Below are 15,194 nucleotides of genomic sequence, written 5' to 3'. Positions count from 1 at the left end.
TTTCAGTCAGCAAGATCTTTCTTCTTTAATGCAAAAAGATTTTATCTTCAAATACAAGAACTTTTCGTGGTTTTGTTGATTTTCAGCAAATGAACATATTTCAGCGAGCAAGAAGTTTTTTCTTTAATAGCGTCAGATTTTATCTTAAAATACAAGAACTTTTCGTGGTTCTTGTCAATTTTTGTTGGTTTTCATCTAATGAACTTGTTTCAGTCAGCTAGATCTTTCTTCTTTAATGCAAAAAGATTTTATCTTCAAATACAAGAACTTTTCGTGGTTTTGTTGATTTTCAGCAAATGAACATATTTCAGCGAGCTCAAAGTTTTTTCTTTAATAGCGTCAGATTTTATCTTAAAATACAAGAACTTTTCGTGGTTCTTGTCAATTTTTGTTGGTTTTCATCTAATGAACTTGTTTCAGTCAGCTAGATCTTTCTTCTTCAAAGCAAAAAGATTTTATCTTCAAATACAAGAACTTTTCGTGGTTTTGTTGGTTTTCAGCAAATGAACATATTTCAGCGAGCTAGAAGTTTTTTCTTCAATAGCGTCAGATTTTATCTTAAAATACAAGAACTTTTCGTGGTTCTTGTCAATTTTTGTTGGTTTTCATCGAATGAACTTATTTCAGTCAGCTGGATCTTTCTTCTTCAAAGCAAAAAGATTTTATCTTCAAATTCAAGAACTTTTCGTGGTTTTGTTAATTTTCAGCAAATGAACATATTTCAGCGAGCGAGAAGTTTTTTCTTTAATAGCGTCAGATTTTATCTTAAAATACAAGAACTTTTCGTGGTTCTTGTCAATTTTTGTTGGTTTTCATCTAATGAACTTGTTTCAGTCAGCTAGATCTTTCTTCTTTAATGCAAAAAGATTTTATCTTCAAATACAAGAACTTTTCGTGGTTTTGTTGATTTTCAGCAAATGAACATATTTCAGCGAGCTCAAAGTTTTTTCTTTGATAGCAGAAGATTTTATCTTAAAATACAAGAACTTTTCGTGGTTCTTGTCAATTTTTGTTGGTTTTCATCTAATGAACTTATTTCAGTCAGCTCGATCTTTCTTCTTCAAAGCAAAAAGATTTTATCTTCAAATACAAGAACTTTTCGTGGTTTTGTTGGTTTTCAGCAAATGAACATATTTCAGCGAGCTTGAAGTTTTTTCTTCAATAGCGTCAGATTTTATCTTAAAATACAAGAACTTTTCGTGGTTCTTGTCAATTTTTGTTGGTTTTCATCTAATGAACTTATTTCAGTCAGCTAGATCTTTCTTCTTTAATGCAAAAAGATTTTATCTTCAAATACAAGAACTTTTCGTGGTTTTGTTGATTTTCAGCAAATGAACATATTTCAGCGAGCTCAAAGTTTTTTCTTTAATAGCAGAAGATTTTATCTTAAAATACAAGAACTTTTCGTGGTTCTTGTCAATTTTTGTTGGTTTTCATCTAATGAACTTATTTCAGTCAGCTAGATCTTTGTTCTTCAAAGCAAAAAGATTTTATCTTCAAATACAAGAACTTTTCGTGGTTTTGTTGGTTTTCAGCAAATCAACATATTTCAGCGAGCTAGAAGTTTTTTCTTCAATCGCGTCAGATTTTATCTTAAAATACAAGAACATTTTGTGGTTCTTGTCAATTTTTGTTGGTTTTCATCTAATGAACTTGTTTCAGTGAGCTAGATCTTTCTTCTTTAATGCAAAAAGATTCTATCTTCAAATACAGGAACTTTTCGTGGTTTTGTTGATTTTCAGCAAATGAACATATTTCAGCGAGCTTGAAGTTTTTTCTTCAATAGCGTCAGATTTTATCTGAAAATACAAGAACTTTGCGTGGTTCTTGTCAATTTTTGTTGGTTTTCATCGAATGAACTTATTTCAGTCAGCTCGATCTTTCTACCTCAAAGCAAAAAGATTTTATCTTCAAATACAAGAACTTTTCGTGGTTCTTGTCAATTTTTGTTGGTTTTCATCCAATGAACTTGTTTCAGTCAGCTAGATCTTTCTTCTTTCATGCAAAAAGATTTTATCTTCAAATACAAGAACTTTTCGTGGTTTTGTTGATTTTCAGCAAATGAACATATTTCAGCGAGCTCAAAGTTTTTTCTTTAATAGCAGAAGATTTTATCTTAAAATACAATAACTTTTCGTGGTTCTTGTCAATTTTTGTTGGTTTCATCTAATGAACTTATTTCAGTCAGCTAGATCTTTGTTCTTCAAAGCAAAAAGATTTTATCTTCAAATACAAGAACTTTTCGTGGTTTTGTTGGTTTTCAGCAAATGAACATATTTCAGCGAGCTAGAAGTTTTTTCTTCAATCGCGTCAGATTTTATCTGAAAATACAAGAACTTTGCGTGGTTCTTGTCAATTTTTGTTGGTTTTCATCTAATGAACTTATTTCAGTCAGCTCGATCTTTCTACCTCAAAGCAAAAAGATTTTATCTTCAAATACAAGAACTTTTCGTGGTTCTTGTCAATTTTTGTTGGTTTTCATCTAATGAACTTGTTTCAGTCAGCTAGATCTTTCTTCTTTAATGCAAAAAGATTTTATCTTCAAATACAAGAACTTTTCGTGGTTTTGTTGATTTTCAGCAAATGAACATATTTCAGCGAGCTCAAAGTTTTTTCTTTAATAGCAGAAGATTTTATCTTAAAATACAATAACTTTTCGTGGTTCTTGTCAATTTTTGTTGGTTTCATCTAATGAACTTATTTCAGTCAGCTAGATCTTTCTTCTTCAAAGCAAAAAGATTTTATCTTCAAATACAAGAACTTTTCGTGGTTTTGTTGGTTTTCAGCAAATGAACATATTTCAGCGAGCTCGAAGTTTTTTCTTCAATCGCGTCAGATTTTATCTTAAAATAGAAGAACTTTTCGTGGTTCTTGTCAATTTTTGTTGGTTTTCATGTAATGAACTTGTTTCAGTCAGCTAGATCTTTCTTCTTTAATGCAAAAAGATTTTATCTTCAAATACAAGAACTTTTCGTGGTTTTGTTGATTTTCAGCAAATTAACATATTTCAGCGAGCTCAAAGTTTTTTCTTTAATAGCGTCAGATTTTATCTTAAAATACAAGAACTTTTCGTGGTTCTTGTCAATTTTTGTTGGTTTTCATCTAATGAACTTGTTTCAGTCAGCCAGATCTTTCTTCTTTAATGCAAAAAGATTTTATCTTCAAATACAAGAACTTTTCGTGGTTTTGTTGATTTTCAGCAAATGAACATATTTCAGCGAGCTCAAAGTTTTTTCTTTAATAGCGTCAGATTTTATCTTAAAATACAAGAACTTTTCGTGGTTCTTGTCAATTTTTGTTGGTTTTCATCTAATGAACTTGTTTCAGTCAGCTAGATCTTTCTTCTTCAAAGCAAAAAGATTTTATCTTCAAATACAAGAACTTTTCGTGGTTTTGTTGGTTTTCAGCAAATGAACATATTTCAGCGAGCTAGAAGTTTTTTCTTCAATAGCGTCAGATTTTATCTGAAAATACAAGAACTTTGCGTGGTTCTTGTCAATTTTTGTTGGTTTTCATCTAATGAACTTATTTCAGTCAGCTCGATCTTTCTTCCTCAATGCAAAAAGATTTTATCTTCAAATACAAGAACTTTTCGTGGTTTTGTTGATTTTCAGCAAATGAACATATTTCAGCGAGCTCAAAGTTTTTTCTTTAATAGCGGAAGGTTTTATCTGAAAATACAAGAACCTTTCGTGGTTCTTGTCAATTTTTGTTGGTTTTCATCGAATGAACTTATTTCAGTCAGCTAGATCTTTCTTCTTCAAAGCAAAAAGATTTTATCTTCAAATACAAGAACTTTTCGTGGTTTTGTTGGTTTTCAGCAAATGAACATATTTCAGCGAGCTAGAAGTTTTTTCTTCAATAGCGTCAGATTTTATCTTAAAATACAAGAACTTTTCGTGGTTCTTGTCAATTTTTGTTGGTTTTCATCGAATGAACTTATTTCAGTCAGCTGGATCTTTCTTCTTCAAAGCAAAAAGATTTTATCTTCAAATTCAAGAACTTTTCGTGGTTTTGTTGGTTTTCAGCAAATGAACATATTTCAGCGAGCTAGAAGTTTTTTCTTCAATCGCGTCAGATTTTATCTTAAAATAGAAGAACTTTTCGTGGTTCTTGTCAATTTTTGTTGGTTTTCATCTAATGAACTTATTTCAGTCAGCTAGATCTTTCTTCTTTAATGCAAAAAGATTTTATCTTCAAATACAAGAACTTTTCGTGGTTTTGTTGATTTTCAGCAAATGAACATATTTCAGCGAGCTCAAAGTTTTCGTGGTTTTGTTGATTTTCAGCAAATGAACATATTTCAGCGAGCTGAAAGTTTTTTCTTTAATAGCGGAAGATTTTATCTTAAAATACAAGAACTTTTCGTGGTTCTTGTCAATTTTTGTTGGTTTTCATCTAATGAACTTATTTCAGTCAGCTAGATCTTTCTTCTTCAAAGCAAAAAGATTTTATCTTCAAATACAAGAACTTTTCGTGGTTTTGTTGGTTTTCAGCAAATGAACATATTTCAGCGAGCTAGAAGTTTTTTCTTCAATAGCGTCAGATTTTATCTTAAAATACAAGAACTTTTCGTGGTTCTTGTCAATTTTTGTTGGTTTTGATCTGAAGAACTTCTTTCAGTCAGCTCGATCTTTCTACCTCAAAGCAAAAAGATTTTATCTTCAAATACAAGAACTTTTCGTGGTTTTGTTAATTTTCAGCAAATGAACATATTTCAGCGAGCTCAAAGTTTTTTCTTTAATAGCGTCAGATTTTATCTTAAAATACAAGAACTTTTCGTGGTTCTTGTCAATTTTTGTTGGTTTTCATCTAATGAACTTGTTTCAGTCAGCGAGATCTTTCTTCTTCAATGCAAAAAGATTTTATCTTCAAATACAAGAACTTTTCGTGGTTTTGTTGATTTTCAGCAAATGAACATATTTCAGCGAGCAAGAAGTTTTTTCTTTAATAGCGTCAGATTTTATCTTAAAATACAAGAACTTTTCGTGGTTCTTGTCAATTTTTGTTGGTTTTCATCTAATGAACTTGTTTCAGTCAGCTAGATCTTTCTTCTTTAATGCAAAAAGATTTTATCTTCAAATACAAGAACTTTTCGTGGTTTTGTTGATTTTCAGCAAATGAACATATTTCAGCGAGCTCAAAGTTTTTTCTTTAATAGCGTCAGATTTTATCTTAAAATACAAGAACTTTTCGTGGTTCTTGTCAATTTTTGTTGGTTTTCATCTAATGAACTTGTTTCAGTCAGCTAGATCTTTCTTCTTCAAAGCAAAAAGATTTTATCTTCAAATACAAGAACTTTTCGTGGTTTTGTTGGTTTTCAGCAAATGAACATATTTCAGCGAGCTAGAAGTTTTTTCTTCAATAGCGTCAGATTTTATCTTAAAATACAAGAACTTTTCGTGGTTCTTGTCAATTTTTGTTGGTTTTCATCGAATGAACTTATTTCAGTCAGCTGGATCTTTCTTCTTCAAAGCAAAAAGATTTTATCTTCAAATTCAAGAACTTTTCGTGGTTTTGTTAATTTTCAGCAAATGAACATATTTCAGCGAGCGAGAAGTTTTTTCTTTAATAGCGTCAGATTTTATCTTAAAATACAAGAACTTTTCGTGGTTCTTGTCAATTTTTGTTGGTTTTCATCTAATGAACTTGTTTCAGTCAGCTAGATCTTTCTTCTTTAATGCAAAAAGATTTTATCTTCAAATACAAGAACTTTTCGTGGTTTTGTTGATTTTCAGCAAATGAACATATTTCAGCGAGCTCAAAGTTTTTTCTTTGATAGCAGAAGATTTTATCTTAAAATACAAGAACTTTTCGTGGTTCTTGTCAATTTTTGTTGGTTTTCATCTAATGAACTTATTTCAGTCAGCTCGATCTTTCTTCTTCAAAGCAAAAAGATTTTATCTTCAAATACAAGAACTTTTCGTGGTTTTGTTGGTTTTCAGCAAATGAACATATTTCAGCGAGCTTGAAGTTTTTTCTTCAATAGCGTCAGATTTTATCTTAAAATACAAGAACTTTTCGTGGTTCTTGTCAATTTTTGTTGGTTTTCATCTAATGAACTTATTTCAGTCAGCTAGATCTTTCTTCTTTAATGCAAAAAGATTTTATCTTCAAATACAAGAACTTTTCGTGGTTTTGTTGATTTTCAGCAAATGAACATATTTCAGCGAGCTCAAAGTTTTTTCTTTAATAGCAGAAGATTTTATCTTAAAATACAAGAACTTTTCGTGGTTCTTGTCAATTTTTGTTGGTTTTCATCTAATGAACTTATTTCAGTCAGCTAGATCTTTGTTCTTCAAAGCAAAAAGATTTTATCTTCAAATACAAGAACTTTTCGTGGTTTTGTTGGTTTTCAGCAAATCAACATATTTCAGCGAGCTAGAAGTTTTTTCTTCAATCGCGTCAGATTTTATCTTAAAATACAAGAACATTTTGTGGTTCTTGTCAATTTTTGTTGGTTTTCATCTAATGAACTTGTTTCAGTGAGCTAGATCTTTCTTCTTTAATGCAAAAAGATTCTATCTTCAAATACAGGAACTTTTCGTGGTTTTGTTGATTTTCAGCAAATGAACATATTTCAGCGAGCTTGAAGTTTTTTCTTCAATAGCGTCAGATTTTATCTGAAAATACAAGAACTTTGCGTGGTTCTTGTCAATTTTTGTTGGTTTTCATCGAATGAACTTATTTCAGTCAGCTCGATCTTTCTACCTCAAAGCAAAAAGATTTTATCTTCAAATACAAGAACTTTTCGTGGTTCTTGTCAATTTTTGTTGGTTTTCATCCAATGAACTTGTTTCAGTCAGCTAGATCTTTCTTCTTTCATGCAAAAAGATTTTATCTTCAAATACAAGAACTTTTCGTGGTTTTGTTGATTTTCAGCAAATGAACATATTTCAGCGAGCTCAAAGTTTTTTCTTTAATAGCAGAAGATTTTATCTTAAAATACAATAACTTTTCGTGGTTCTTGTCAATTTTTGTTGGTTTCATCTAATGAACTTATTTCAGTCAGCTAGATCTTTGTTCTTCAAAGCAAAAAGATTTTATCTTCAAATACAAGAACTTTTCGTGGTTTTGTTGGTTTTCAGCAAATGAACATATTTCAGCGAGCTAGAAGTTTTTTCTTCAATCGCGTCAGATTTTATCTGAAAATACAAGAACTTTGCGTGGTTCTTGTCAATTTTTGTTGGTTTTCATCTAATGAACTTATTTCAGTCAGCTCGATCTTTCTACCTCAAAGCAAAAAGATTTTATCTTCAAATACAAGAACTTTTCGTGGTTCTTGTCAATTTTTGTTGGTTTTCATCTAATGAACTTGTTTCAGTCAGCTAGATCTTTCTTCTTTAATGCAAAAAGATTTTATCTTCAAATACAAGAACTTTTCGTGGTTTTGTTGATTTTCAGCAAATGAACATATTTCAGCGAGCTCAAAGTTTTTTCTTTAATAGCAGAAGATTTTATCTTAAAATACAATAACTTTTCGTGGTTCTTGTCAATTTTTGTTGGTTTCATCTAATGAACTTATTTCAGTCAGCTAGATCTTTCTTCTTCAAAGCAAAAAGATTTTATCTTCAAATACAAGAACTTTTCGTGGTTTTGTTGGTTTTCAGCAAATGAACATATTTCAGCGAGCTCGAAGTTTTTTCTTCAATCGCGTCAGATTTTATCTTAAAATAGAAGAACTTTTCGTGGTTCTTGTCAATTTTTGTTGGTTTTCATGTAATGAACTTGTTTCAGTCAGCTAGATCTTTCTTCTTTAATGCAAAAAGATTTTATCTTCAAATACAAGAACTTTTCGTGGTTTTGTTGATTTTCAGCAAATTAACATATTTCAGCGAGCTCAAAGTTTTTTCTTTAATAGCGTCAGATTTTATCTTAAAATACAAGAACTTTTCGTGGTTCTTGTCAATTTTTGTTGGTTTTCATCTAATGAACTTGTTTCAGTCAGCCAGATCTTTCTTCTTTAATGCAAAAAGATTTTATCTTCAAATACAAGAACTTTTCGTGGTTTTGTTGATTTTCAGCAAATGAACATATTTCAGCGAGCTCAAAGTTTTTTCTTTAATAGCGTCAGATTTTATCTTAAAATACAAGAACTTTTCGTGGTTCTTGTCAATTTTTGTTGGTTTTCATCTAATGAACTTGTTTCAGTCAGCTAGATCTTTCTTCTTCAAAGCAAAAAGATTTTATCTTCAAATACAAGAACTTTTCGTGGTTTTGTTGGTTTTCAGCAAATGAACATATTTCAGCGAGCTAGAAGTTTTTTCTTCAATAGCGTCAGATTTTATCTGAAAATACAAGAACTTTGCGTGGTTCTTGTCAATTTTTGTTGGTTTTCATCTAATGAACTTATTTCAGTCAGCTCGATCTTTCTTCCTCAATGCAAAAAGATTTTATCTTCAAATACAAGAACTTTTCGTGGTTTTGTTGATTTTCAGCAAATGAACATATTTCAGCGAGCTCAAAGTTTTTTCTTTAATAGCGGAAGGTTTTATCTGAAAATACAAGAACCTTTCGTGGTTCTTGTCAATTTTTGTTGGTTTTCATCGAATGAACTTATTTCAGTCAGCTAGATCTTTCTTCTTCAAAGCAAAAAGATTTTATCTTCAAATACAAGAACTTTTCGTGGTTTTGTTGGTTTTCAGCAAATGAACATATTTCAGCGAGCTCAAAGTTTTTTCTTTAATAGCAGAAGATTTTATCTTAAAATACAATAACTTTTCGTGGTTCTTGTCAATTTTTGTTGGTTTCATCTAATGAACTTATTTCAGTCAGCTAGATCTTTCTTCTTCAAAGCAAAAAGATTTTATCTTCAAATACAAGAACTTTTCGTGGTTTTGTTGGTTTTCAGCAAATGAACATATTTCAGCGAGCTAGAAGTTTTTTCTTCAATCGCGTCAGATTTTATCTTAAAATAGAAGAACTTTTCGTGGTTCTTGTCAATTTTTGTTGGTTTTCATCTAATGAACTTATTTCAGTCAGCTAGATCTTTCTTCTTTAATGCAAAAAGATTTTATCTTCAAATACAAGAACTTTTCGTGGTTTTGTTGATTTTCAGCAAATGAACATATTTCAGCGAGCTCAAAGTTTTCGTGGTTTTGTTGATTTTCAGCAAATGAACATATTTCAGCGAGCTGAAAGTTTTTTCTTTAATAGCGGAAGATTTTATCTTAAAATACAAGAACTTTTCGTGGTTCTTGTCAATTTTTGTTGGTTTTCATCTAATGAACTTATTTCAGTCAGCTAGATCTTTCTTCTTCAAAGCAAAAAGATTTTATCTTCAAATACAAGAACTTTTCGTGGTTTTGTTGGTTTTCAGCAAATGAACATATTTCAGCGAGCTAGAAGTTTTTTCTTCAATAGCGTCAGATTTTATCTTAAAATACAAGAACTTTTCGTGGTTCTTGTCAATTTTTGTTGGTTTTGATCTGAAGAACTTCTTTCAGTCAGCTCGATCTTTCTACCTCAAAGCAAAAAGATTTTATCTTCAAATACAAGAACTTTTCGTGGTTTTGTTAATTTTCAGCAAATGAACATATTTCAGCGAGCGAGAAGTTTTTTCTTTAATAGCGTCAGATTTTATCTTAAAATACAAGAACTTTTCGTGGTTCTTGTCAATTTTTGTTGGTTTTCATCTAATGAACTTGTTTCAGTCAGCTAGATCTTTCTTCTTTAATGCAAAAAGATTTTATCTTCAAATACAAGAACTTTTCGTGGTTTTGTTGATTTTCAGCAAATGAACATATTTCAGCGAGCAAGAAGTTTTTTCTTTAATAGCGTCAGATTTTATCTTAAAATACAAGAACTTTTCGTGGTTCTTGTCAATTTTTGTTGGTTTTCATCTAATGAACTTGTTTCAGTCAGCTAGATCTTTCTTCTTTAATGCAAAAAGATTTTATCTTCAAATACAAGAACTTTTCGTGGTTTTGTTGATTTTCAGCAAATGAACATATTTCAGCGAGCTCAAAGTTTTTTCTTTAATAGCGTCAGATTTTATCTTAAAATACAAGAACTTTTCGTGGTTCTTGTCAATTTTTGTTGGTTTTCATCTAATGAACTTGTTTCAGTCAGCTAGATCTTTCTTCTTCAAAGCAAAAAGATTTTATCTTCAAATACAAGAACTTTTCGTGGTTTTGTTGGTTTTCAGCAAATGAACATATTTCAGCGAGCTAGAAGTTTTTTCTTCAATAGCGTCAGATTTTATCTTAAAATACAAGAACTTTTCGTGGTTCTTGTCAATTTTTGTTGGTTTTCATCGAATGAACTTATTTCAGTCAGCTGGATCTTTCTTCTTCAAAGCAAAAAGATTTTATCTTCAAATTCAAGAACTTTTCGAGGTTTTGTTAATTTTCAGCAAATGAACATATTTCAGCGAGCGAGAAGTTTTTTCTTTAATAGCGTCAGATTTTATCTTAAAATACAAGAACTTTTCGTGGTTCTTGTCAATTTTTGTTGGTTTTCATCTAATGAACTTGTTTCAGTCAGCTAGATCTTTCTTCTTTAATGCAAAAAGATTTTATCTTCAAATACAAGAACTTTTCGTGGTTTTGTTGATTTTCAGCAAATGAACATATTTCAGCGAGCTCAAAGTTTTTTCTTTGATAGCAGAAGATTTTATCTTAAAATACAAGAACTTTTCGTGGTTCTTGTCAATTTTTGTTGGTTTTCATCTAATGAACTTATTTCAGTCAGCTCGATCTTTCTTCTTCAAAGCAAAAAGATTTTATCTTCAAATACAAGAACTTTTCGTGGTTTTGTTGGTTTTCAGCAAATGAACATATTTCAGCGAGCTTGAAGTTTTTTCTTCAATAGCGTCAGATTTTATCTTAAAATACAAGAACTTTTCGTGGTTCTTGTCAATTTTTGTTGGTTTTCATCTAATGAACTTATTTCAGTCAGCTAGATCTTTCTTCTTTAATGCAAAAAGATTTTATCTTCAAATACAAGAACTTTTCGTGGTTTTGTTGATTTTCAGCAAATGAACATATTTCAGCGAGCTCAAAGTTTTTTCTTTAATAGCAGAAGATTTTATCTTAAAATACAAGAACTTTTCGTGGTTCTTGTCAATTTTTGTTGGTTTTCATCTAATGAACTTATTTCAGTCAGCTAGATCTTTGTTCTTCAAAGCAAAAAGATTTTATCTTCAAATACAAGAACTTTTCGTGGTTTTGTTGGTTTTCAGCAAATCAACATATTTCAGCGAGCTAGAAGTTTTTTCTTCAATCGCGTCAGATTTTATCTTAAAATACAAGAACATTTTGTGGTTCTTGTCAATTTTTGTTGGTTTTCATCTAATGAACTTGTTTCAGTGAGCTAGATCTTTCTTCTTTAATGCAAAAAGATTCTATCTTCAAATACAGGAACTTTTCGTGGTTTTGTTGATTTTCAGCAAATGAACATATTTCAGCGAGCTTGAAGTTTTTTCTTCAATAGCGTCAGATTTTATCTGAAAATACAAGAACTTTGCGTGGTTCTTGTCAATTTTTGTTGGTTTTCATCGAATGAACTTATTTCAGTCAGCTCGATCTTTCTACCTCAAAGCAAAAAGATTTTATCTTCAAATACAAGAACTTTTCGTGGTTCTTGTCAATTTTTGTTGGTTTTCATCCAATGAACTTGTTTCAGTCAGCTAGATCTTTCTTCTTTAATGCAAAAAGATTTTATCTTCAAATACAAGAACTTTTCGTGGTTTTGTTGATTTTCAGCAAATGAACATATTTCAGCGAGCTCAAAGTTTTTTCTTTAATAGCAGAAGATTTTATCTTAAAATACAATAACTTTTCGTGGTTCTTGTCAATTTTTGTTGGTTTCATCTAATGAACTTATTTCAGTCAGCTAGATCTTTCTTCTTCAAAGCAAAAAGATTTTATCTTCAAATACAAGAACTTTTCGTGGTTTTGTTGGTTTTCAGCAAATGAACATATTTCAGCGAGCTAGAAGTTTTTTCTTCAATCGCGTCAGATTTTATCTTAAAATAGAAGAACTTTTCGTGGTTCTTGTCAATTTTTGTTGGTTTTCATGTAATGAACTTGTTTCAGTCAGCTAGATCTTTCTTCTTTAATGCAAAAAGATTTTATCTTCAAATACAAGAACTTTTCGTGGTTTTGTTGATTTTCAGCAAATGAACATATTTCAGCGAGCTCAAAGTTTTTTCTTCAAGCGGAAGATTTTATCTTAAAATACAAGAACTTTTCGTGGTTCTTGTCAATTTCTGTTGGTTTTCATCTAATGAACTTATTTCAGTCAGCGAGATCTTTCTTCTTCAAAGCAAAAAGATTTTATCTTCAAATTCAAGAACTTTTCGTGGTTTTGTTGGTTTTCAGCAAATGAACATATTTCAGCGAGCTTGAAGTTTTTTCTTCAATAGCGTCAGATTTTATCTTAAAATACAAGAACTTTTCGTGGTTCTTGTCAATTTTTGTTGGTTTTCATCTAATGAACTTATTTCAGTCAGCTAGATCTTTCTTCTTTAATGCAAAAAGATTTTATCTTCAAATACAAGAACTTTTCGTGGTTTTGTTGATTTTCAGCAAATGAACATATTTCAGCGAGCTCAAAGTTTTCGTGGTTTTGTTGATTTTCAGCAAATGAACATATTTCAGCGAGCTGAAAGTTTTTTCTTTAATAGCGGAAGATTTTATCTTAAAATACAAGAACTTTTCGTGGTTCTTGTCAATTTTTGTTGGTTTTCATCTAATGAACTTATTTCAGTCATCTAGATCTTTCTTCTTCAAAGCAAAAAGATTTTATCTTCAAATACAAGAACTTTTCGTGGTTTTGTTGGTTTTCAGCAAATGAACATATTTCAGCGAGCTCGAAGTTTTTTCTTCAATAGCGTCAGATTTTATCTTAAAATACAAGAACTTTTCGTGGTTCTTGTCAATTTTTGTTGGTTTTGATCTGAAGAACTTCTTTCAGTCAGCTCGATCTTTCTACCTCAAAGCAAAAAGATTTTATCTTCAAATACAAGAACTTTTCGTGGTTTTGTTAATTTTCAGCAAATGAACATATTTCAGCGAGCGAGAAGTTTTTTCTTTAATAGCGTCAGATTTTATCTTAAAATACAAGAACTTTTCGTGGTTCTTGTCAATTTTTGTTGGTTTTCATCTATTGAACTTATTTCAGTCAGCTAGATCTTTCTTCTTCAAAGCAAAAAGATTTTATCTTCAAATACAAGAACTTTTCGTGGTTTTGTTGGTTTTCAGCAAATGAACATATTTCAGCGAGCTAGAAGTTTTTTCTTCAATCGCGTCAGATTTTATCTTAAAATACAAGAACTTTTCGTGGTTCTTGTCAATTTTTGTTGGTTTTCATCTAATGAACTTGTTTCAGTCAGCTAGATCTTTCTTCTTTAATGCAAAAAGATTTTATCTTCAAATACAAGAACTTTTCGTGGTTTTGTTGATTTTCAGCAAATGAACATATTTCAGCGAGCTCAAAGTTTTTTCTTTAATAGCAGAAGATTTTATCTTAAAATACAATAACTTTTCGTGGTTCTTGTCAATTTTTGTTGGTTTCATCGAATGAACTTATTTCAGTCAGCTAGATCTTTCTTCTTCAAAGCAAAAAGATTTTATCTTCAAATACAAGAACTTTTCGTGGTTTTGTTGGTTTTCAGCAAATGAACATATTTCAGCGAGCTAGAAGTTTTTTCTTCAATCGCGTCAGATTTTATCTTAAAATAGAAGAACTTTTCGTGTTTCTTGTCAATTTTTGTTGGTTTTCATGTAATGAACTTGTTTCAGTCAGCTAGATCTTTCTTCTTTAATGCAAAAAGATTTTATCTTCAAATACAAGAACTTTTCGTGGTTTTGTTGATTTTCAGCAAATTAACATATTTCAGCGAGCTTGAAGTTTTTTCTTCAATAGCGTCAGATTTTATCTTAAAATACAAGAACTTTTCGTGGTTCTTGTCAATTTTTGTTGGTTTTCATCTAATGAACTTATTTCAGTCAGCGAGATCTTTCTTCTTTCATGCAAAAAGATTTTATCTTCAAATACAAGAACTTTTCGTGGTTTTGTTGATTTTCAGCAAATGAACATATTTCAGCGAGCTCAAAGTTTTCGTGGTTTTGTTGATTTTCAGCAAATGAACATATTTCAGCGAGCTGAAAGTTTTTTCTTTAATAGCGGAAGATTTTATCTTAAAATACAAGAACTTTTCGTGGTTCTTGTCAATTTTTGTTGGTTTTCATCTAATGAACTTATTTCAGTCAGCTAGATCTTTCTTCTTCAAAGCAAAAAGATTTTATCTTCAAATACAAGAACTTTTCGTGGTTTTGTTGGTTTTCAGCAAATGAACATATTTCAGCGAGCTAGAAGTTTTTTCTTCAATAGCGTCAGATTTTATCTTAAAATACAAGAACTTTTCGTGGTTCTTGTCAATTTTTGTTGGTTTTGATCTGAAGAACTTCTTTCAGTCAGCTCGATCTTTCTACCTCAAAGCAAAAAGATTTTATCTTCAAATACAAGAACTTTTCGTGGTTTTGTTAATTTTCAGCAAATGAACATATTTCAGCGAGCGAGAAGTTTTTTCTTTCATAGCGTCAGATTTTATCTTAAAATACAAGAACTTTTCGTGGTTCTTGTCAATTTTTGTTGGTTTTCATCGAATGAACTTGTTTCAGTCAGCTAGATCTTTCTTCTTTAATGCAAAAAGATTTTATCTTCAAATACAAGAACTTTTCGTGGTTTTGTTGATTTTCAGCAAATGAACATATTTCAGCGAGCAAGAAGTTTTTTCTTTAATAGCGTCAGATTTTATCTTAAAATACAAGAACTTTTCGTGGTTCTTGTCAATTTTTGTTGGTTTTCATCTAATGAACTTGTTTCAGTCAGCTAGATCTTTCTTCTTTAATGCAAAAAGATTTTATCTTCAAATACAAGAACTTTTCGTGGTTTTGTTGATTTTCAGCAAATGAACATATTTCAGCGAGCTCAAAGTTTTTTCTTTAATAGCGTCAGATTTTATCTTAAAATACAAGAACTTTTCGTGGTTCTTGTCAATTTTTGTTGGTTTTCATCTAATGAACTTGTTTCAGTCAGCTAGATCTTTCTTCTTCAAAGCAAAAAGATTTTATCTTCAAATACAAGAGCTTTTCGTGGTTTTGTTGGTTTTCAGCAAATGAACATATTTCAGCGAGCTAGAAGTTTTTTCTTCAATAGCGTCAGATTTTATCTGAAAATACAAGAAC

This window comes from Heptranchias perlo, chromosome 6, assembly GCF_035084215.1.
Source record: "Heptranchias perlo isolate sHepPer1 chromosome 6, sHepPer1.hap1, whole genome shotgun sequence".
Classification (NCBI taxonomy): domain Eukaryota; kingdom Metazoa; phylum Chordata; class Chondrichthyes; order Hexanchiformes; family Hexanchidae; genus Heptranchias; species Heptranchias perlo.
This window is presented reverse-complemented; position numbering follows the sequence as displayed.